Source organism: Castor canadensis, chromosome 16 (genome assembly GCF_047511655.1).
Source record: "Castor canadensis chromosome 16, mCasCan1.hap1v2, whole genome shotgun sequence".
In the NCBI taxonomy this organism is placed as follows: Eukaryota; Metazoa; Chordata; class Mammalia; order Rodentia; family Castoridae; genus Castor; species Castor canadensis.
Genome location: NC_133401.1, coordinates 52,195,101 through 52,220,967, shown reverse-complemented (window position 1 = coordinate 52,220,967; position 25,867 = coordinate 52,195,101). Strand labels below are relative to the sequence as shown.

The 25,867-nt window shown below is 39.0% G+C and overlaps 1 protein-coding gene across 6 annotated transcripts in view; it reads right to left on the bottom strand.

Moving 5' to 3' along the window:
- Nucleotides 1–25,867, bottom strand: part of LOC109676573 (protein Largen) — a 218,894-nt gene that overhangs the window by 162,796 nt on the left and 30,231 nt on the right. The window contains exons 2-3 of one of the 6 annotated variants that reach the window (XM_074057031.1): nt 2,102–2,185; nt 1,134–1,308 (exon numbers count right to left, since the gene is read on the bottom strand). The exons of 3 other annotated variants lie outside the window; for them this stretch is intronic. The gene's annotated coding sequence lies outside the window, so the exon portion shown is untranslated. Of the gene's footprint in view, nt 1–1,133; nt 2,186–2,208; nt 25,349–25,867 lie in introns of those variants that run through there. 2 more of the 6 variants (XM_074057033.1, XR_012442444.1) reach the window with 2 other exon arrangements.

The window sequence follows — 25,867 nt, the reverse complement described above, 5'->3', positions numbered from 1 at the left end:
CAATTTAACTTTTCTTTCACTGTGCACCAGCAGTGGATGACTCTGAACATCAGCAGGAATCAAGTGCGACAGAATTCCTGAGGTGTGACATGCCACCCACAAACAAAAATGGTTGTACTGTTCTTGGAGATTTCTTTCCTAACTTTTCATTCATACAAAATATAATTTGGGGCTGGCAGAGTGTCTCAAGTGGTAGAGCACCTGCCTAGCAAGTGTGAGCCTTGAGTTCAAACTCCAGAACAAAACTAAATAAATAAATAGTCTAACCTCAGAAAGTTGCAGAAGAAATGTACACGTTTTATTTCTAGAAATGCAGTCCAAAAGCTAGAGAAATGGTTTAGGCTATGTATATGAAACATATTCTTTTTTTTTTTTCTCTTTTTGGCAGTACTGGGGTTTGACTCATGGCCTTATGCTTGCTAGGCAGGCACTCTACCACTTGAGCCACTCCACTGGCCCTTTTTTGTGGTGCATTTTTTCAAGATAAGTTCTCTCGAGCTATTTGCCCATGCTGGCTTTGAATTACAATCCTCCTGATCTTTGCCTCCCAAGTAGCTAGGATTACAGGAGCAAGCCACTGGCACCAGACCTATTAATTCTTAAATGAATTAATATTTATTAATTCTTGTTATTAATAATATATTATTATAATAAAATATAATATTATTATTAATATTTATTAATTCTAAAACTATTTTTTACTAAAAACAAATTAAAAATCTGCATTTTTTTTTCAGAACAAGCCACAACAAACACAGGAAAGATATGTCTTATTTGTAAGTTTATCTTATGATAATACAAGTGGCATGGATTCTGAATGGTAAAAAAAAAAATATTGTGTTTTACTAACTGACTTACAATTTCCATTTGATTTCATCTATATTTCATGTCAACACCACTACCTCAAATTGTATGCACCTCTTACTCCTTTGATTGCATTTTTAGTTATGCTATTGGCAGGCCACATTAATGGTAAGACCAGCGAATTTTAGCAAAAATGAATCAAGCACCAGTTCCTAATGCAAGCATTCAGAGGAGTTAATGCCACTAAGAAATCCTTACAGCTTACAACAGCATCTGTACACCATGTGACAAAAGAAGCCATTGGAGCTTCTGAGAGACATAAACTGAACCTTGAATCAGCAGAACCTTCAGAGTCTCGGGTAGTATTAGTCAGTCTCTTTATTCCACAGCCTTCCACTACTGTCATTTTTATTTATCCCCAAATGTCACAGGGGAGTATGAACTGGCATTTGTGAAGACTCCTGAGACTTTTGTTGGTTCCAACATCAAGGACGTTCTGTGTTCCTAAAAGAATGAGTAAATCCATGAGATGTTCTGATATCCTGGGCTGGGCTCTTGGTGAAATACTCATCCAGACAATCAAACAGTGACATTTGTTAAGTGCAGAATACATGAGACTAACACAGCAAAAGTACCTATCCCACCATGTCAGAGAAGACTCTAGCGTCTCCACTGTGACAAACCATGCAGTCATTCCACTGTGGCTGGTGTCTTTCTCCACACCCTGTAAGGACATTGGCTCCTCGTCAACAGCACTTCCTCCTCTATGACCATCTTCTCCTGCACATACATGAGTGCAAGGTCTTACTCATTGACCACAGCCCTCATGGCCAGTTGGTAGAAAACTCTTGGATTTAACACACCTTAATTTTAGGTTTGACTTATTTTCAGTATGCAGAAGAAACTAACATCATTTATCATTTATTGATTATATGTCAGACCGTATATTAGGAGAACAATGACTTGATCAGGGAGTTCATATGATCTAAATTTAGTAGTTAATGAATCTAAAAATAAACTTAAATACCTGGCCAACAGTTTCACAGCCAGTTAGTAAAAAAAGATAAGACACATAAAAACAGTGAGTGATCTCATTTATATGTGGAATTTAAAAAATTCAAATTCATAGAAACAGAGAAGAGGCGTGGCTACTAGGAGCTGAGGGTGGGGAAAAGGAGAGGTATTGGTCAAGGGCATACACGTTCTGAAAACCTCATTGATAGCATAATCACTATAGTTTAATAATAATGTATTGCATACCTAAAATGCTAAAAGAGTCAATTTTACATATTCTCACCGTACAGAAATAAGTAGCTGGGTTTGAGGATACAGCTAGGTGCACAGCAGTTTCCTAGCACATGTGAGGACCTGGGTTCAAATCCTACACGGAAAGAAAAATATAACCATGTGAGGTGATGCATATCTTTGCACAATGTATATATACATACATGAAAATATCACGTGTATACATTGCTCATTATCTTCCAAACATGCTTAATAAACCTGGAGACAAACAAGAAACTGATTTGAGAGTCAACAAACCACAATAAAGACACTGAAATTATCCAGGAATCTGTCAAACTCTGTCCTTATCTGCTTTGTCAGCATTTTAAAAATATATCAATGATGAGGAAGAAGAAATGAGACTATAAGTAGAGAGAGAAAAATGGAGGAAATGCTTGTGTTCAAGGTTTTATACAAGGTACTTGCACAAATATTAGCTAATTAATCCTCTCAGTATTGTTTTTGTGTTTTATTTTATCATTTTTACATTTATTCACATGTATATACATTGTATCAGCTACCCCCCCCACACACACACACACTTCCAGGCAGAACCTCTTCCACCCTTTTGTTCTCCAATTTTGTCGAAGAAAAAACATAAGAGATACCAAGAAAGACATAGTACTTTTGCTAGTTTTGGATAAAGATAGCTATACAGAGAGATTCTTAGCATTGCTTCCATGCACTTGTGTATTGCAAACCACATTAGTTCATCTCTGCCAGACATCTTCACTACTTCCTGGTCCCCTTCCCATAGAGGCCTCTGCTAATTTAAGATTATTTTATTTGCTCCTCTACAGTGGGCACATCAGCCACATTCAAGTTTTAGGTTTCCTTCCCTTTCCCTATTCCTTTGTATGGGTTCTTCCCTTAGTGTGTGACCCATGTCCAATAATATTACTGCATTTATTTTGGGTCTATAATCTGCATATGAGGGAAAACATATGCTTTTTGGCCTTCTGAGCCTGGCTAACTTCACTTAGGATGTTTTCCAGTTCCATCCATTTACTTGAAAATGACAAAAATTTCATTCTTCTTCTTTGTGGCTGAATAAAATTCCATTGTATATAAATACCACATTTTCTTAATCTATTTGTCAGTAGTGGGCATTTTGGCTGTTTCCATAGCTTGGCTATTGTGAATAGCGCTGCAATAAACATGGGTGTGCAGGTGCCTCTGGAGTAACCTGTTTCGCATTCCTTTGGATGTACCCCTAGGAGTGGGATTGCTGGATCATATGGCAGATCTATGTTTAATTTTTTTTAAGAAGCCTCCATATTGTTTTTCAAAGTAGTTGTACTAGTTAACATTCCCACCAGCAGTGTATGAGGGTTCCTTTTTCCTTGTATCCTTACCAACATTTGGTGGTGGTGGTGTTCTTCTAGCTATTTTAACAGGAGTGAGGTAGAATTTAAGTGTGGTTTTGATTAGCATTTCTTTTATGGTCAGGGATGGTAAGCATTTTTTTCATGTGTTTTTTGGCCATTTGGACTTCTTCCCATGCTCAGTCTTTGTTGTTTTACCCATGCTATGTTCACTGAGATTTCAGCTCCTTGCTCCACCCACATTCTCTGGGGACAGGTTCAGTGTTCCACCTCCACCTCCACTGTCAGTGTTAGATTACAATTCACTGTTTATGCTTTTCAGTTTTGATGGAGGAGGGTCAGTCTGCCCAGAGGCTGCACTGGATTATGTTCCCGGGGGTGAGCAGGGAGTCGCATGTGGTGCATGATGGTCACTTGTTCATTCTGCAGATTCACACAAGCAGCTTTGAAATCAGCTAGTGGGGAGAAGTGGCATGGAGAAACTTGCTTTCCACAAGTTAGGGGTTCAAGATACTGCAGAGTTCAATTCTGATTGATGCTCTGTTTTCTGCTTTTTGGGAGAAAAAGGGAAAAAAAGGGAAAGAGAAAGAGAGAGAGAGAGAGAAATGGATAGGGGCCTTTTTCTCCAGGGCCAGACATGCCTTGCTGGCTGTGCCATGTAGGATTTTCACAGCTGTTCATGCAATTAAAGGCTGATTTAAGGGTCAGTCTTTGAATTGTATGTGCACCTAATGTGATGGCAGTTATTAGTTTGACTAGAAGCAATCAGAATTACCCAAGTGTAGCTCCTGTGTCTCAAGATGGCTTCTGGAATCACTGAGCTGATGAGTTCTGATTCTCTGCACTAACTGCCATCTTGGATCCTCCTCAGTATTATTTTGTTATCAAAGAGACAGAAATCACCAGGTGTCAAATGCAGACCCGTGTGGCTCAGAGACATGACATTTTGAGCACCCTCATTTGTTTACCATGTGTGTGACAATTCACTCACTCCTTTGTGGGTCCTAATCAACACAAGAAGTGGATGAACCATTCCTCCTCTTGTCAGAGTGAAAGGGGAGGCTGCTTTCTAGAACCTTACTTCATCTTTACTCACCATAAACCCAGGAATTTCCTACGTTTATACCTGCAAAGTCACCTAACTCACAATTTCTCTCTTACTTCTCTGCTTTTTCTCCTCTAGCTCCTGATTCTGATTCTCCTGCCTCTACCTCCCTAGTGCTGGGATTACAGGTATGTGCCACCCTTACAGGTGAATTTGCTGCAGTCAAATAACTTCTCTTCTATCCAACTTAAGAAAAACAGAAGTGTGCTATTCAAAACAGACTCGTTATTTCTCAAAAACAGTGCAGTCACTTGAATGTCATATTTAGCTCTGGTACTAAGTAGAAATAAAGGAACATGTGCTTGAAGATGTGTTTCTAGTAACAACAAATAAGAGTGTGGAACATCTGTGCCCTGCCTCCTTCCTGATAATGATTCCAGGAGGGGCATTCTCTGCCTACCACAGATGTACCTCCTCCTGTTACTTAATTTTGATTCCCTCTTCATTTTTTTCCCTTCTAGTGAAGTTTACTGTAATTTGCCTGATCAGGCAAATCCTCTTAGTTTTCCTTTACAAACTTGGGAGAGCTGCAATCACACATTTCAGAAGGGCATTATATGATTTTAGTTCCTTGGTGTAGAACAAACACTCCAAAAGGTCAAGCACCTGACTGCTTTGAGTCAACAGTGTGTCCATAGGTACTTGAGCAACCATCCCGTGTGAGTCAGGTGCTCCATCAATATGTGTTAAATTTATTGATTTGCAAACTAGTAAGAGTTAGAGTGGGACAAGTCTGTAGACATGGAACATAATAAAATTTACTGGGTTTTCTTTCTGGTTGTTTTCTTGTCTTGAGATGGAGATGCCCTATGTAGCCCAGGTTGCCTTTGGACTCCTGATTGTGATTCTCCTGCTTCCATCTCCCTAGTTCTGGGATTACAGGCATGTGTTACCCTACAGCTGGATTTGAAATTTACTTGAATTGAGAAAATGTCCCGAACCACTACCAATATATGTTATTTTTCTCAATACTAGTAACACAAAGACACATTTTTAAAGAACCAAGTATATGCTCAAAATCTTTGCACACATGAGATTGTACATAAGTAGAAAGAAATATAAGTGATGTTTCCTTCTCTCAGAAAGTTCATAATCCAGTTGATGCACTAGGATGCTCAAAGCAAAGTGAAGAACTGAAAATGAAAATAAAGAAGGAACTCACTGAGGGCTGGGGTGGTCAGACAAGGGCTCAGAGTGAGATAAGGTGGCATCCAGTGCTGGGCAAGGAAGACACAGGATGGGGAGTAAACCTGAAGATGGGGTGGCTTTGGGGAAAAGAGGCTTGTCTGAGTCCAGCAAAGGGTGAAATATAGTGGGAATGCTGCCATAAACAGAGAGAACAGAGATTAAGAAAGTTCTACAGACCAGCCTGAGATTTCAGCTCATAGGATACCCACAGAGAGCCATTTCCATTTCTTAAAAATGGAAGGACATGTTGGCATGGATGTTTTAGGAAGATCTTTCTCACAAGTTTCTTTTAAAAAAAATAATGATAGAGACACATGAGGTAGCAACATAGAGTTATGAAAAAAAAAATGCCAGCATGATTTTCTAGAATGGTAAATTGGCTTTATTATAGAAAAAGAAAGAAATGGGTGTATGTGCATGTGCACAAGAGTGTGTATTTGTGTATGTGTGGGCATGCATGTGTATGTCAAGAGACAAAGAAAAGGGATAGTTTTGATTTTTTTTTAACTCCAAGTCTGAACATTTTCAGCACTCAGGTGTCAGTGCCTTAAACGACCCAGAGCATCAAAATCTAATTTGTGGAATCTGAGGGCAGAAACCATGGTGGTCATGTAGCATTCACATCACTATTGATTCCCTGACTCCTTAGTCACCTCTTGCCCAATGGCAAGTCAGATATCATGACAATGTTATCTTACAGATAACATATCTCTTGATGAAGATATAATGTGTCAATCAATCCATGAAGAGATAACATGTGTCAAGACCAAGTTTATTTCCAGCTCTATTGATAAAAGATAACTCAAGTACAAAAGAAGAAAAAGCCCAGGAGTTGAGGGTTAGTTACGACATTTCACCTTTACAACTGAAGTCACTGCTTCAAACAAGGAGAACACAGACAGTTTTATGAGGCTGATCTATTGTTTTTCCATACACAGTCCAATTTCCTACAAAACAACCCTCCTTCAACTAAAGCTAAATATTTTCTCTTTAACTAGTATTCTTTTGTTTATTCCTCTTAAACATTTGCCACACTGTAATTGAGGCTGGCTGAGCTCTTGGTAGAGAATGAGAGTAATAACGTAATGTAAACAAAAGACTAGAAAACACTGATGTACCTACATCTGAAAAACAATGTCTACTTGTGCTCAAGGAAGCAAAGCTGAATACCAAGAAAGTTGACTTACTCAGAGTTGGGTGCTGAGAAGAAGCAAAGTGGACGGTAACATCAGTCATGTGTAGTCCATGCACAGTATTCAGAAACAGTCATTCATTTTTTGTTTTCTATTTAGAAATCAAGGTTCTTAACTTGAAAAACACCCCTTCCTCCCTCAGTACCTCTTTAGACTTAACAATATCATTAGCAACACACAGAAGCTAAGGCTATCCATCTTAAATCATATATATTCTTAAGTAACATCATACTTATTCATCAAATGCTTGCTCTTTTCATTCTCCTCCAACATCTCTATTACTGAAGTAAAGTCACATTAAAATTAAGGTAACAAAACTCTTACCTGCTGCCTTTGCCAGTGCATGGCTTTATAAAAATTGGTAGACAGTGTTGACATTTTAATCAATGTTTAAAAACATAAGTATATATTATTCCACAAAGTATATATTATAGCCAAAAAGATCCTCATGTTTGAATGAATGTTTGCAAGTTTCACAACATGGAGGATGTAAAACATTGTACAAAATCTCTTTGGTCTCTACCTCCTATGTGCTTTCAGTTCATCAGAACAGGCAGTGTGATTAGAGCAATTTAGCATCTCTTGCCTACACTGAAATGCTGGGATAATTTCAAGCAATTTCACAATTGTAGATCATGTTTAAGAATCAGAAACAGCATAGGCCTATGGCTGTGTCAGGCAACAATCTGAGTTTCTGAATTGTGGAAAGCCTGTGGAGGCTCCCTACAAAACATTCCCTGGAGGGATAGTGCAAGATGGCAGATTAGAGGTGTCCTCCATTTTGACTCAATTAATGAGAAGAGTCAACTAACAAAGGAGAGACAATATTCTGAAGAGAGAAAGAGAGGAAGAACATTGGGAATTACCAAAGAACAGTAGAAAAGCATGGAGAAACAACAGAAAGGCAACAGAGAAACCAGAAAATAGTCTCAAGCCCCATCTCTAGTTCCCAGGGAGGGGAGAGACAAAGACATGATCACAATGTAAGCCAGATGACCCTGGTGGCAGACTGGCAATTCTAGCTGAAGGATAAGCCCATGTCTTCTGCAAGTCTTAAGCCCAGCATGGGGATTTGGTGAGTATGGAAGGCTAGCTTTGGTGAAGAAAGACATTTTGTCAATCTTCTTATCTTGGAGAGCTATAGGAAGGCATCATCTTGGGGGGTGGGGAGATGGCTATGCTGAGGGCTGGAAGAGAAGAAAAAGTCAGTATCTGTGTGGGGTTGGCAATGAGAGGAGGTCATGGACAGGGAGAAAGTCTAACTGTAGCCCTGATGAGAAGTTTAAGCAGCAGGAACTTTGGCAGTGAAAGGCTTAGTGACTAGAGGTCCCCACTTCCCTAATGAGGAGGAAGTCCTATCACCTGAAAGTCATGGCAGAAACAAAGCACCAAAGCCATGGCATCTGAGGTATTTCATCTCTAGGACCTGTCTTCTGGTCAGGTCCATGACTTCCACAGCCTCTTCTCCCACAAGGGGTGAGCTGCTGGGCAGGTCTAAAAGCACTGAAACCCACTTCCAGGAACTGCTAGGTCAGACTGAGAGCCTGGAGAGCAGGCCCCCCAAACTGCATGTTTTTCAGTCTTCTCCCCACATAGGAAGGTGAACTGCTGGGTGGAGTCTGAAAGCAATGAGGCCAGCAGGTGGACTGCCTCAGTTCTCCCCAGGCCAATGCAGAACTCAGTGTTCTGTTTGCCACTCCACTATCTCTGACATATTTACAGGACACCCAAAGGCTTGAATGCTTGTTACCCTGGGGACATAAACTATAGACTTTTGGAACAATTTGAAACCTGCCCAGTCCACAGTCTTTAAAGCTCCATGCAGCCAGTAGAAACTCCCAGTACACAAAGATAGGCAGCTTCTATAGTGAAAGAAGCCATAAAAAGACAATTGACCCTTCAAGTAGAGACCCCGAGTAGTTTTCCTTGATCTGAGCAATGCTGAGTATCAGTCCCAGTTATTTGCCTCACCAATGCCCATTGTGTTCAATTAATTTCCTTACCCATCTACAGTTTCAGGTGCATAGCCTATGGGAGGAGGATATATTGGTGCAGATCAATTGCTACATATGCACAGTCTAGCAGATGGACAACCCAGTTCATATGACAGCATATAAAAGCTAGTGGCTGATAGCTAAATGTCTGAAAGGAAGGGTAAGCTCCCATGTATCTTGATCTAACAGTTCCCACATAAATGTCAACACCAGGCTCATAAAATTTCTGCACTCAGTTAAGGAAAATAACTTCACTCTGTGCTTACCTTCTGCTACAAAACAGTCCTTCATCTGAATGTACTTCTAAACACTTGTCATGTTGTTTTAAGCAAGTTTTAATCCATTTTTTACATATCTCACAAAATTTTCCCAAGCATTTTATAATATAGGAAACTGTCAAATTTTTAAAAAGAATTTGATAATTACAAGTTGAATCTCTGCCCCAAAAGGTAAGGAGGTTATATTCCAGTCCAAAAATTTCTAATAAAGCAAGTGTGGTGTAAATATTAGAATCAAATAAATACAAACGCATAAAAAATATAATAAACCCATGAAACATTCCATTCTTTTAAAGCTTAAAAACTTCTAAAAGCCACTAAATAATCTCATAATTAAAAATACAACAACAAACCACAGATTGCGTAATTACTCTTAATGATTATAATCTTGATTCCTTAGATAATGAATGCTAATAATATAAAGACCAACATACATGTGCTCCCAAGAGTGAGAAGTAAATGTGATGAAGCCAAGAACTACATCCCTCCAAACAGGGACATGTGAGCCCTTGATACAGGACACAGCAATAGTGCACATTACTGACATTCCAACACCTTGGGTCTATCTTTATGCTAATTTCCATCTCACTTTTTATTCAATTTTGCTTTTATGTTATAAAGATTTAGACTAAGTGAATGTGGTATCTTGAATTTGATCCTAGAACAGAAGAGGGTTGCTAGTGAAAAAACTAGCACAATCCAAATGAAGTCTAGAATTTAGTATAATTGGTGTTCATTATCAATTGATTAATTATTATTAGTTTTGGCCACTGTATCATGTAATGAAAGATGCTAAGACTAGCAACAACCAGGTAGAGGCTATACAGGAATTCTCTGTACTGTCTTTGTAACATTTCCATAAATCTAAAACCATTCCAGAATAAAAAGTTTATTAAAATAATTGAGAAACATTAATAAAGATGTCATGAGAGTGCCATATTAATTATCTGTAAAAACAGAAAAGATACAAATTTCATATTTAAGAAAATACCTATTTTTTCAAAAATCTACTCTAGCCTATAACCACTCAAAGCAGAGGGCTATTACGAAGCCCAAAGGCTGTTCCAAAATTGAGGTACAGTGCTGCCCTAAGGCATATAACACACAAAAATAATTTTAACAAATAAAGAAAAGCAACCTTTTCAGAGGTTCTTTGTAACAAACCAGGGGAAAGAAATGAGAGTAATTTGATCTCAGCAGGGTATCTCCAGGAAGTCCAATTGCTCATTCTTAATCTGTGTCCCCAAAGAAAGCAAAGGGAAGAGGGAAGGACCCAGGATACTGGTTCAAGAAAGACTGAGAATGTGAAGAAGCTAAACCAAGAAGGCTCCGAAAAAGAAATGCCTTTTCGGTTGGTGAGTATGTCTACTCCCAAAAGACCATCTGAGCCCTGCCCAATTGTCTTGGCAGGAACACTACTAACTCTAGAATCGCAATTCCAACAATGACCTTTTGTTATAAAAAGGATGTGGTTATGAAGGTATAACGGTATCTGAATCCTAGGAAGCAGGCAAGTTCTTAAAATGCCCGAAAGCAATAATTTTAAAGCCCCAAGTTTCCTTGGAGGAATGTACTACTCAATTTCTTTCATTCATTCCTAGGTGTGGAATTCACAGTCTGATGTGTATTTTGGTCTACACTTCCCAACAAAATCCTATCCTCATGTCTAGAAGTGGGGCAGAGTTAAGAAGCAGTGGAAAACATTCAGCCTTTCATAAAATGATCATCTATAACTATGTGTCTACTCCCCAACCCCCTCAAATAGTAAAACAATCAATTATGAGACCTCCAAAGAATATTTTTATATCTATAGAGACAACACACATGCATCTGTGTCCATATCTATGAGTCTGAATACATTTGTTGCATATCCACCATGTACAAGACTCTGTTCCAAGTGTCTACACAGCGTCTATTATTTTTTGCCTGTGCTGGCAGACAATGAAGCAGCAATAACAAAATTATTTATTTATTTATTTATTTATTTATTTCGGCAATACTGGGGCTTCAACTCAGGGCTTCAGATTTGTTAGGCAGGCACTCTACTGTTGAGCCACAATGACTCCAGCTCTTTTTTCTCTAGTTATTTTTGAGATAGGATCTGGCTTTATTGATCCTCTGGTTTTAGGCTTTGTATTGTAGCTGGGATGACAGGCATGTGGCATCACACCCAGCTTTTTCTGTTGAGATGGGGTCTCGCACACTATTTGTGCTTAGGGTTGGCCCAGAACCATGAACCACCTGATCTCAGCCTCCCATGCAGCTAGGATTATAGGCATGACCCACCAGCCTCTAGCCAAAATTAATAATTTAATTACAGTTAGGGACATGACAAAGGTGACAATGCATTATATTATATTAAAACACAGCAGAAAGGAGGTGTTCATCTAGTCTGGGGTCAGAAGAAGGTTTTAGTCTTTAGAAATAGTGGAAACAGTTAGTTAGGGTGACCAAAGGAGAGAGGAAGGGAGAACAGGGGTGGCAGATCTAAGTCTGAGGCAGGAAAGGGCATCACCACTCTAGGGGACTGAGTACAGAACTATGTAGCTGTGACCAGCGTTCCTGATGCCCACGGGAGCCTGGTGCAAAATGAGCCTGGTAACAGATGCCTGACTATGTCATACAGAGCCTTGCAGGCTTGACACAAAAACCTGAGCCACAGCCCCAAATTTCTGGTAAAACTAAGCCTTTGTAGGAGACATTTTCATATTTGTATTCAAGAAAGATCAATCTGGTGGCTGTGTGCAGAGACCAGAGGCTCTGCACCACCCTAAGTCCCTTCCCTGTCTGAGGAGAGGCTCAGGGAGAAAGAATAGTAATGTGTCTGAACACATGTGGTTCATCCAAGAAGGTGACACCCCATAACTGTCTTTTCCTTTAAGGAACCATCACCATGGGAAGACATGTGAGCTCACCAGAAGTGAACTGATTTCTAAGTAAACTCAGAACACAGCCAGCTCTATACTTGCTGAGCCTTGCTGAGGAAGGCAGTCTCAGGCCTCAGAGCCTTAGGCATGAATTCCACCTGAAGAGGGATTTTGAAAGAGCAAAGAACCTACAATGTAAAAGACAAGAGATTTTAAAAGATGACACAGTCTTCTCTGCCACTAAACGTTAGCTCCTCATCAAAAAACAAAAAAGGACAAACTTCATCATTCATACAATTTTCACAACAATCCTTGTAAGAAATTAAAATGGAATATGTATCTGTATACACACACGAATAAGACATTTTATCTGCTTCAGGCTGGTATATCAAGTGTTGTTAAAAATTAAAGATCCAATTACATTATATTAAACTTCTCATTTAAACACTCATGAATAATACAGGTGTCCCATGCCTCATAATCTCTTCTACACACTTTTTTTCACCAACAAATACACTTTAGTGTTTGCCAGAGATAACATTTGTATTCATGAGCTATTCACAATACTTGATCTCACGCCTTTAAATATTATAATAAAATCTATATTAAAATCATTTCGAAAATCTATGACCATTGTCTCTTTCCTTGCTATGTTATTTTAAAGATTTGATCCTGGCTTAGAATATTTTTAATTTTCCAGGGGAGAAACAATATTACATAATAATATTGCTACTTTGTTTTATCAAAACCCTGATTCCTAAAACCGTAGTGCTGTTCAGTAGAAAACATTCATGAAATCCTGCATCAGTTCTTCTCATGTTTTCGAAACAGCCTCAAAGATATTAAAAAAAAAAAAAAAAAAAAACCTCTTCTACCCTTGGGGTCATTTCATCTGCTCCTGACTTAGCCATTTTCCTTCATACCAATTTTCTTTCTCTGTATTTTACTTCTCCCACTTTTTCATAACCTTCCTCCAAGGAACAAATTCAAAATGTGATTGCTGGGCGGCAGACAAACAGTTTCTCCGGCATGGCCCTGAGCTGGCTGCACATTCTCCACCCTTTCCAATCCTGGATCCACTGGGAAGGAGATGGGAAGATAACTCTTGATATCTCAAATGGCTGGATTATTTTGGAGCACTCATAAGGCATGGGGAGTAAGGATGGCTTCCTTTCCTATCTGCAATTGCAATATGCAAAAGCAAATGTTGACGATACTTTAACTTTTCAAAGTGAAAGTGATCTGGATTTTTTTTGTACAAGAATGCAAACCACCAAGCATTTATTAAGTTGTGTTAGCAGTGAAAATTATCCAGTTCTTTAAATCTCCACTAAAAGTGGCTTCCATAGACACATGTGGATTTCTTCTTGGTTGTAGATTAGTGACAGTATCCTAACACGTGGATATATACCTGAAAATGGCATCAACCTTAGCACATTCATCCATTAAAGTAAACTAGTAGCTTGGAAAGGGGGTAGTAACAGTCTTTTGTTCAAATTAGAAACAAGCATTAATAATCACCTGCTTGAATTTCCTAAAGAGCAATGAAATAAATGAGTAGACAACTTTGTGTAAACTCCTTTGTTTAGCAGAGAGCATGTCTCAAAGTATATTTTAATGTTATGTTTTTATTTTTTAAAAAGAACATTGAAAAGTCCAAGATATAAATGGGTGACCATATGTGCTAACTTCAAATCTTATCTCGGTTCTGTAACCAGCCCTTTACCGGCAGTTTCCTGCATGGTGATTTGGTGATCTTGCATAGCCAAATTCCACTTGTTCTGCTGGGAGACTTAAGGGGAAGGAGGAGAGAAGACAGGTTGTCAATCTAGCAAAACTCACCACTGCTTAGATAAAATGGCACTGTTATGATGGATGGAAATGTTTGTGTGGTGTTTAGAGTGTCCACTGAGCTTTGTCTGAAAGCAACATGCTCACTGTAGAAATTTAGGACTTTCATGAGTTAAAACTAAGTTAATGCAATACCATGCTCTTCTAGTCATGGTCTTCAAAAGTGCTAAGTATATGCCAAAAAATAAGAAGAGAGGCTTTATTTTAAGAATTAACTTGATATAGCAAATTAACTACAATGTTTCTTCCAAAAATAGTAACAGGGTCAACTCTCTCACCTCCTTAAAGTCTAGGTGCACATGCTATCTTTCCCATAGCTCCCCTAAACAAAACAACAACCTATCTTTCTTTTCCCACAGTGCTTATCACTTTCTAAAATGCCATATAACATACTAACTTATTACAGCTGTTATATCACATCTATCCAGCTCCCCTTTTAAAATTTAAACTCCAACAGAGCAAGAATCTTTATTATATTTTCTTTTATTTTTGTGCTGGATAGGAATACATTGTGATATTTATAACAGTTCTTACAATATATCATACTTGAATTCACCCCCTCCACCATTCTCCTTTAGTCATTCCCCCATTCCTGGAATAGTTTCATCAGGTCTCATTTTTCCATTTGCATGCATGTGTACACAGTATTTGCACCATATTCACCCTTCTGCACTCTTTTCCCACATCCACCTCCCTCTGTCAATTGTGGGGCATCTTGGCTGTTTCCGTACCTTAGCTATTATGAATAATGCTGCAATAAACATGGGTGTTCAGGTGCCTTTGTCTATGTTACGGATATCCTTTGTATCAGGTATATCCCTAGAACAGTCTTTATCAACTTCATCTGCTAATGAATCCTCAAATTCTCAGAACAATGCCTAGCAAAGAACAGATACTTGATGAACATTTCTTGTGTGGATAATTAGGTTGGTTTGGATGAGCCATTGAAGTTGTATTGAGGTGAATGACAGGAAAACATGGCAATTTCCCTGCAAAAATCACAATCACTCCAAAACATAGGTGAGTCAGACTATAAAGCAAACCCTCCTGCCTTCTCCTGACTCCTGAGCTACAGCTGAAGACCCTGGGGTGGAGGGATGAGTAGCCGCAAGGGAGAGCCCTGGGGAAGAACTCAGCAAAGTCAGGAAATAAGTCAATTATGCTTTGTAGCATGTTTCCATGTTTAAGTATGTATGCATACATTAAATATTTATAATATCGCATTACACTTAAGAAATACTACTTCTGTTTTCTGTTTTCTACTCTTCTAAATTGAGTGCTAATCTAGACAGTTCTGAAGCTTCATTTAGACAAGGGTAGAATGTCACAAGTCAAGTCACTTAAATAAATGAAGGTACTAACTGAAAGCTGTAAATTAAAACATTTGAAAAACTTCACACAGGACAATAACCCAAATGAAGGGGATGAGCTACTAGAGAATCCATTGATCAGCCCATGTACTTGGGAGTGTATGGCATCGTGGATGGAAAGCTGCAAATGAGGCAAGTTCTTTCTCTCACTACAAGCCCTTCTGCATTTTGGTGACAATGGCCCCTGAGATATCTAGGCCATGTGGAGGGTGGAAGGAACAGGGCATTTATTCCCCAGCACCACTCCCCAAACTTCCCATGCTCACCCGGGTATCACATATTGCAACAAACCATTGGTTGTCACGTTACCACCATGAAATACGGATAGAAGGTGTTTGTTTTGTAAGAAAGGTTCTTACTCCATGGTTTTCCTTCCTTGACAGGAACAGAAAACTCGTAGTCTATGATTTTCAGCTGCCTGATTACTCTCGGCAGTGAAACTAGAATGCAGAGAATGGAAGAAGGATGTAAGGACTGAAAGTGTTTGGTAGAAAAAGAATCCTGTCAGAGCATTTCTTTTATATTTCAACTACTTTTCATTGACTGATATCTATTTCACTCTGACTTCTGTTGCATCAAGGTATGTGTTGCATGGAATGACATATGTATGATTCTAAATAAGATTATCTTGGGCTACACTAAAACCTTCTACTCTTTTGGTAGCAGGGTTTGTATTAAGCTTCCTGGCTTAGGGGAGAAAACAGAAACTTCCACCCTAAATGCTGCCAGACAGACCCTTCCTCACACTCAAATGAACCTTCATCCTTCCCCTCTTACCAAGTTTCACCCTGTCACCCATTTCTCTTACTGGTCTCCCCCATACCTTCTGTCTTTACTTCACCCAAAATCCAGGGCTACTCAGTCTTGCTGTTTCAACAATACACTGCTGTACTAGTGTTTCTTATCCTACCAATACCATTATTTTCTTTTCTCATATTTAACCCTATTTTTTAACTTGAGTTAAGGAAAATGAAACAAAATGAGAAAAGGAAAGCAAGGGGGAAAAGAAATAGAAAACCAATATAAGGGATTACAAACTAAAAAGGACACAACACAAAGAAAGACAAAAGTCAAAGAAGTCAGGAAAACGGAGAAAGGCAAGCAGAGGACTCGTCATTCGTGGGCACTGGGGCTGCCTGTGGGGTAAGCATTCTGCTGATTGCTTTATACACAGTGGGCAAGTAAACAAAAATGTGTGTGCAGCATGTTCACATGGATAACACTCTTGCTTGAGATATGCCAGGACTCAAGGGGTCATGTTGTGTTAGCTTCATTTATGGCAGGAAAACAATGTTTTCAGAAATGGATATTTCCCAAATAGTAAAATGAATACGTCATAAAGTCAGAGTGCATAATGTCCTTTTCTTCTCATTTCACTCCAGAACCTAAAACTCAATTTTTTATTACTTTTATGTAGCTAAAATAGTTAATTTAAAAAAAAAAAAGAAAAGCCTATTATATTGCATTCAATATTTTATGGTACTATAATTGAACAATTTTAATTATTTGCTTTTGAAAGATGTATCTCGATAGCACCTAGATCTTTTAATAATTATTCTATTTTAGAGCTAACGAATACAAAGGAGTTAAAAAAAATCCTATTATGGAACTCTGAGGTTCGTGGTCACTAACATTATCCTTACCTCTCATTCCTTCTTTTAAAGACATCTTTTGTGAATTTTTCTCGGTGCTATTTTACCCTAAAGAAGCTGATCTGAACAGGAGCAGTTCTCACTAGGAAGCTGATGTACTCTCATGGTGAAGACCTGGCAGGAAATTTTGCACTTAATTCAAACAGGTAAACATTGCCACCATTTGATACATAATCCAAAAGATTACTTATTGTGCTCAAGGTTTTACAGAGGAAAAATTAGATTTTTGTTTTAGAGACAGATAAATAAAAAAAAATAAATAAAGCCCTACAGTGCATTTCTTATTACATAGCTAGTCTAAGGGATGACTCAGTGAGCCATTATTAAACACTGTCAGGAAGGGTAAGTTACCTTCTCATTTGTCTTTCTGCAGCAATTTTATCTATCTTTTTATTAGTAGTGACCACAATGTTACAATTAACATGATTACTAAAGTTATTTTCTCCAAAAACCATGTCTAATTTTTATAATCCTACCACAACACACCATGTACCTTCACAGTGCAGGTATACTGTGATCCATTATGGTGAACACTGATTGGTTTGCCCAGCATCAGTGGAAGTATACTGCTCTAATACACTAACAGCTAATATCTGTTGATGTGAGATTGAATTTGCTTTCCAAGGAGATAAAAATTAAATCTTAAATTATATTTGCTTTAAAAAATGCAAAAATAATGATTTTCTGCCCAAACTATGATATCACTATCCAATTAATTAATGATTAGATCAATCAAACTTCATCTCTTTCCACAGACCCAACAGTTTTAGCCAGCCTGTGAAGAACATAAAAACTCTTCTGGATGTGTGGTTAATCCATATTCTTCAGTCTACTGCACTCACTACGCACATCCTCATTCAGCCTAATGGGTTCAACAGTCTCGAGACAGCTACTCCAGCATTTTCTGCCTCCCACCATTCTGTCACACTCACAAACTACTGAGGAAAGAGCTTGTTCCCACCTCAGGTTCACACAGTCCTGATGTCTCCACCATCTCCTCTCTGGTAATTTTAAAACTGAGGCCCCCACCACTACCCATTCTTCACTGACACCCTAAGGCTCAGGTGGAAATTGGGATGCCATCCTTGAACTCAAAATCACAACTGATATATGAACTCTTTCTACTTCCTTCAAGGTACCAGAGCTTCCCCATTTTCTCCTTTTCAATAGGCTTCCTGCCATTTCCCTTCCCAAGAATGTGGCAAAGTTGCCACAGTTGGTCACAAAATAATATGTCTGGCTATTAGCATTCAATTCATCCAAATAAGGGCTATTTCAGACAACACCAACTCTACCACACCCCAGCTGACTGTCTGACTGTTCCTCTCTCTTAACCTCTTTTTGGCTGTCCACTGTGTTGACTTTGTTCAAAAAGCTTAAAGAATTGTTGTCATTTTTGGGGATACATTCGGATTCCCTCCCTTCACCTCAACTCTATTCTACACAATATGTAGATGTTCCCAGAGCAGATTATGAAGGCATTCTCCCTGTCTGTCCAGGCTCACAGAATGTTTGTTGTAGCATGAGAGCAGGAGTGAGGCATCCATCACTCCTCCTGACTTGTATCTGAAGTATATTTGCCAGGAATTTCTTCACATATCATTTACAAAAGGGTTTGGGGGAGTATCTATGGATTTTCTCTACTTCATATTGTTTTGGCTTTAGATAAATAAAAAGGAGAAAGCTAACTTCCATTCTAACTTTCTGCTTCACTGCCAGGCTATCATATTCTTCTAAGAGAAGAAATTAAATGAACATCTATCCCTTGGCACTACCTTTTTTGTGGTTGTTGTTCTCTTCCATCTGGTAAAATGACCAAAACATTTGGGAACATGCCCATAAGAAGGCATTTGTCAAATAATAAGAAGGCAGTTGTCATGTAAAAAAAAGAGAAAAGAAGTTCAATTCCTTCTCTCAGAAGAGCCTTCTTTTAGCAACCAGAGATCCTTGGTGTATTCCCAAATTCATTTCCAATTACTTTCTACATCTAAATATGTCCAGACATTACTACAGCCACCCTTTGCCCTTCATGACTCAAAATTAATCTAAGGCTACTTAACCTGCTACTCACTAAATGCTAATCTGATCAGAATCACTCAGGGATCTTCTGTTCTCTAAATCCTTTAAGACCAAGAAATCAAGCCTGTGACCTGCTTTTGTTTAGCCCATAAGTTAAGAACAGTTTTTAAAGATGAACATTAGTAATCAATCAATGATAGGGAACATAAACTTTGAACCATAATTAAGGACAAAAATATCACCTTCCCCCCCAAAAAAATTAAGCCAGTTAGAAAAGTTCCAACTCAATTATTCTGAATTTCATCAATAAAAACTTATAGAAATATGTTTGTAATATAGGCATCTGCATTACATCCTTGATTCTGCCTCTCAACCCATATAGTCTAAAATAGTTACCATCTGGCTTTTACAGAAAGGCTTGCATCCCTGTTTTTATGGGGACATTCACATGGTTTCATTTATGCAAAATATTTAAAGCAGTCAAATGCATGGAATCAAAAGTGGAATAGTGGAGGCTGGAGGGTAGGGGGAGGGAAGTTACTAATCATGAGTCCTAATGTTTCAATTATTAGTTATTAATTAGTCTCACCTAAAGCAAGATGAGCAAATCCTAAACGTCTGCTGACCACAACATTGTTGACATCAATGACTGTACACTTAAAATTTTGTTAAGAAGGTGGATCTCATGTTAAGGGTTCTTACCAAAATAAAAGAAAACAAAGCCAGACTAGAGACAGTCTATGAAATGCAAAGGAAAGTCTCCACAGCAGTTCAATCAAGGCAAGAACACTAGGAGTCTCACATTGTATTTTTCCATATTGTATTACATACAACTTTGTTTTTCAGCTTGTTATAATTCATGCCAACTAAATGCAACATAGCTCCTCTATCCTCTTTTTCATACTAAATCATATATTATGTTTTACATTAGTACCCATTATTAGCACTAAATGTTCATTAGGTATTGATTTATGCATTTATTCACTCCATGCAGCAGGCATTGCTCCTTGGTAAAGATCTGGCTAGAATGGAGGCTCAGGAAGGTTGACCAGTTGATGGACAACAGAACTTGTGCAAAGCACCATTGAGTTTGACTCCTGAGCTCCTAGCTACAAAGATGCACTATCATCCCTATTTACCCACTTCTTCCAATTTCCTTTAACTCTCTATCAGTCCTAAATGTAGCAAGTCTTCTCTGCTGTTCACTGCCCTGGCAATTGTCTTGCTGGCTGGGGATTTAGCAGTGAACCCATAGACATGTGTCTGAGCTACCTTGAACCTGTGGGAGCCTGATCTTTCTTGACTGAGACAGTCCAGGATGAAACTCTGGATGAGGACAAAGACCTGAGCCAGAACTGAGGAGATGAACATAGGCTGTCACTCCAGATCTTGCTTTCATCAAATGAGGAAACTTGCCAGAAAAGCAGGCGAAGGTGGTGAGCTAGGTGGGTCACTGTTTTGATTTACTGCATCCTGTACTTGGGTACTAAGCCTAACCCAGGAAGCCACTATCTACCAAGGTGACAACATATAGGAGGTGACAAGTTATAGGAAATATAAAGTGATCCATCAGGGGTGTCCATGGTTTAGCAGTAGGTAAACCTAGTTTGTTTATCAATTGACCTCAGCTATTAACTCACTGTGGGATGTTGGCTTCATCCCATACAATCAGTCCTTTTTGATACACTTACCATTTTTAGTTTGATGGCTCCTGGTTTCTTGAAACTTCATCTTTCCAGGATCCTAGAGTTCTTAAGTACACCTGTATGGTGACACAATCTAGAGAAGCATGCTATCTGAACAGTGGTCACAAGTGAGCAAATTACTTTGACATTGGCCAATCAAATCACAAGTTATTGATTCTCTTCAGCAGATCACCTGAAATAGGTGAGTTACTTCTGCTACCATGAAGTCACTGAAAACCTAGATACACTCTGTTGAAACACTTGGCAAATTATTACAAATTCTTCCATACATTAGTTTGTGGTGATTTGACTGGTTGTTTCAAAACTGTAAAGAATGTGATTTAACCAAGTATTATACTTATGGATGCTATTTTATGATTATGGGTCTCTGATAGACAGCAAGGTTCATACACATGGCAGTGGCCCTATTGCCAAAGATGTGCCCTATGTGGACCTGGATGCACAATGGAGCCTACAATTACCCTGTGATATGAGGAAAGGAAGAAGGCACTGAAATAATTCCTATAATTGCTGGGATTTTTTTTGTCTGGGGCAAAAATTAGAAGAGGCACAGAAATACATTCCAAAAAATAAATCATGCAATTAAATTATAATCAAACAACAGCAATGTTTTATATCTGTTCACATATCTGAACGTAGTGGAAAATGGATGTAGGAACATCCACAAGGGACCCAGATGACCTGATTCATGTTGTCCCTGGGAAGAGTGGGGCTGGTAGGACACAGTAAACAGAAGGAAGAAATCTGCAGGGCTTGTGTTGATAAAGAGGCAGTAACCACAAGACAAGAGTTTAATAACCAGACCCACAGATGCCCAGGAACTGCACAACACATTCTTCACACACTATGCTATGGTGGACTCTCCCTAGGACCAGAAAGTCTGTTTTTGAGTTGTGCATCTCCTTGTTCCTAGGCCCCCTCCCAGCCCAAAATGAACACAGCCATATCTCTTCATAGCTTATGTTATTAAACAAGGGAAATGCCTGCCCCAAAATGCTGCTTTGTTTTCTTAAACTCATAGAATTGCTGAACCAGAGGACAAAGCTTGTTATTACCTAATAATCCACTCACCACCTCATTACAAAAGATAGATGTTGTGCTCAGGATCCATCCCACAGTGAGTTCTCATCACAGCTTGTTTGCAAAGTGCACTCATGACCTGTAAGTACTGAGGAGTCCTGCCACTGCTCTGTATTCATTCACCACAACAATTACTAGTGAGAATTTGTCAAGACGATGGCCCCTGCAGTACCTGGCAGGATTTCCTGTCTAGTAGTTTAAAAAAATTAGTTGCTTAATAAGTGTTGGTTTAAATCAGTTCCAGGAAGAATGTGAGATGATTTCAAAAGATTCTTAAAATACAGCAGGAGAACATGGATTAAGAAGGGAAGCAAGAAAGAAAAACAACAATGGAGTTGTCGTTTGTGTTTAGTTTATTGAGTCCATGCTTGGATAAGAAGAACTGACAGGACTAAGGAACTGGAATGGGTCTATTTGGTACAGCTGGGTCACTGGGTCTGAAAGGAGAGGACAGAGGGGTAAGCTTAAAGATAACCTACTTCTACACTGAAGTAGATAATGAGGTCCTCTCATATTTTCTTACCACTTTGCAAATCACAAAGCTGGTTAAGCACACTTACTTTCTTACCTCAGTAAGTTCACAATGAAAAAGAGTGAGCCAGGAGTCAGGAGCTCACACCTGTAATCCTAGTTACCTGGGAGGTTGAGATCAGGAGGATGGTAGTTCAAGGTGAGGTTAGGTAAATACTTCTCAGGACTTCATCTCCAAAATAACAGAGGGAAAAGGACTGCAGATGTGGTTCAAGTGGTAGAGCACCTGCTTTGGAAGCACAAAGCCCTAAGTTCAAACTCCAGTCCCAACAACAATAAAAATAGATATTCTTTTAATATTAGATTGAGCCAAATGCAAGTGCTGTTTTATAGGGCAAAAATGATTGAATTTTCATGAGCTATTTTAAATATTCAAAATGATGTTTTGGATGCCAGCAAGGTCAAAATAGGATCTGTTCCATCTGGAGCTCTATGTTTCTAGATTAAGTCAAAAGTCAAGCAAGTTCAAAGGTTGAACACAAAAATAAGTCTCATAAAATAAGCAGATGATAATTTATGGTTCTATCTTGTGCAGAAGCATATATATGTATTAGTAAAGGCATATTCTTTCCTAATAAACAAAACAAATAGCAATCGTTACTTCTACTTATATATAGCTCAGATATAAGCAAATCCATAATAAATACTGCTGTCCAGTGTCAGAGATCCTAACCAGCTCCTTCCATTTTTTTCCAGCTCGCTGCTCAAATGTCCACAATATTTGATTTCTACCTCATAGTCTAAAACAGCCCCTTCAGCTCTGGCCACCAAATTTATAATCCAGGAGCAGAAAGGATAAAAGAGGCAAAAGGGAGTCACATGCATTCCATTTAAGAACAAAGTGTAAAAGTTATGCGCGTCACCTCTGTCCACATCTATTAGTCAAATTGCAGTCCTTGCTAAAGTATACTCAAGAGGGCTGGAAATGAAGTCATTATTCTAGAAAGTGACAGGACCACAAAAAGTTATCAATACTGGGACTACCTGGCAGCCTTGGGAGAATGACCTAAATGAGGAAACCACTTTGGTTTTTTCTCAGCAGAGCAGATGAGCTTCTGAGGGTGGCGGGGTCCAGATACACTTGACTGTGAGTTTCCTCCGACTAAAGTCCCATCCCTGGTCCTTTCTTCACAAAGCATTGTTTCTCAAGCCCCCACAGTTCTCATCACTTGGAAATCATAGCGTCAACTCTACTCTTTTACATATATCTATATATTGTATAAACAAATCAAATTAATGAAGGTGCCCATACCATTATCCCAAGAAGATCCTTGGGTTTCATGCAAATCACCTAGTGAGCAGATATCTTTAAAACTTAATGAGAATTAACATGCACCCATCTCTTGCTTGCTGAATGCTTTATAAACATTACCTCATTTAATCCTCAAGCTGCCTGTGAAATATGAATTATTCTCACACCTTCTCTAGTTAAAAAAAGGGGTGAGAAGCGGTCACATAACTTGTTGTGGTCATATATACCTAAAGCAGGGAAGAGATTCAAATCCAGAACATTTGGCTTTAAATTCCATAGCTCCCATAGCTCCTCATCCTTCCCTGTACTGACACACAAAGTTCCCTTCATCCAAGATAATTTATTCAAGCTGCACACACACCAATGCATTGTAGAGAATCTTGGAGGAATTCCTGCAGATCTCCTGGAGGGTGGAAGTACAAAGGTCATACAGAGAGCAGTGACTCTCAGAACAGAGTCCTGTCCATCCATCCCCTCTAAACTTGCCCTTCTCTAGTGACAGAGTAAAGAATGACTGAGATGGAGATAAAACCACTTCTCACCTAACCAAGTGTAACTGATGAGTGCTTTTCTTAAAAGACAGCTATTTCTAAACATTTTACCTACTTTTTCCAAAGAAAGACACCTATGAAATTACTTTTTTATAAATCCTGGAAATTGTGCAAGGAAGTTTTTCTATCATCAATAGGACATGTTCTTCCATTTATGTTTTACTTAAAGAAAAGAAAATCAAATATTTGCCATGGGAACCCACATATGTATGTGAAATATATTTTCTAAATGTCTGGAAGAATGCAAACAAAAGTCTTAAGAGTGACAATTGCAAGCTAGATGTGGTAATGTCCACCTGTAATCCCAGCTGCTCAGGAGGTAGACATCAAGAGGATCATGGTTTGAAGCCAGCCTGGGCAAAAAGTTAAGAGAGACCATATCTCAACCAACAGGCTGGGTATGGTTGGTTGCATCTGTAATCCTAGCAATTCTAGCTACATGGGAGGCATAGGTGAGAGGACTAAGGTCTGAAGCTGGTCCTGAGCAAAAATGCAAGCCCCTACCTGAAGAATAACTAAATCAAAAAGGGATGGCTGTGTGGCTCAAATGGTGGAGCTCCTGACTCGCAAGTATAAGGCCCTGAGATCAAATGCAATATCACCAAAAATAAGAAAAAAGGATGGTTATTAGGGTTTGTGGTGGGGTGAAAAGAAAGGGGTCCCCCTTTGGAGGATGGCCACAGGAAATTTCTACTTCAACTGCAAAGTTCTGACTTATTTTAAAGGCTAGTGTTGAATGTGTGTATTGGTTATACAACTCTAGTAAAGTAAATAAAATATTAAAATTAATGTTTTAAAATGATGAAAAATAGGCTTTCCACATAGATTCAATCAAGCAAACCAGCTTAGGTAGGTTCCCTGTCATATAACACTTCCCTGCAACTTTTCCCACACAACCATGCAAAAATCTCAACCCCCAGATTTTAAGTCTGATTCAGGGAACCCCCAAAGCAGCTTTCTTCTTGGGGCTCATTTACCTCATGAGTACTTCTTACAGAAGGGGCCAACAATAGAAACTGTTCTCGGTCACCAGACCCAGCAGTGTGTTCAAAATGCCACAGGCCACAGGGTGGTCCTGCCCGGCCCAGGTCGCTGGCAGGAGTAGCAGGAGCCATATGGACATTGCTAAATCAGAAGGCAGGTGACAGGTTGTGCAGTCGCCAGCTCCCAGACCCTGATGGAGTCAGCATCGGTCTGTGATGAGCCATTCCCTCCATCCAAGGAGCATCAACAGCCCCCACAGTTTCAGTGCATGCAGCTGACTTCCTTCTGACTCTCTGGATTCGTTCCTGAAATAACTACATTGTGAAAGGAGAAAACATAAAAAGAAATGCATCTGTCAGGCTACAGTTCCCTTGGCAGAACAGATACTCTCCATTCACTGATGTCCTGAAAGGTGACTTAGAGCACAATCCAAACACGTTGTACTTGCTGAGTTGTACTTACTTACTTCCCTCCTGAGCTCACAGCAAAAGACATTTCATTTGTTTGTTTGTTTTTCCTTTCTAGCAGAAAATTTTCAGTCTTAAATTCCCCAGGGTGTCAGGGGGTGGGTGGTAGAGGTGAGAGCTAGAGAAGCAGCTTTCCTAACAAGAAAACTGAAGTGAGAATTGTTCACCAAAATTCTCACTATGGAGAAAAATGGCACAGATTTTAAGAGACATTTTACATCAGGCTTTCTTGAACAAGAGCTCCTCAGAGAGAGTAAAATTATCAACATAAGAAGTCTGGAAATACTTGCAACTGAAGTAAGTGTATATAGTACCTGCCTAGGAAGCACAAGGCCCTGAATTCAAATCCCACTGCCACTCCCCCCC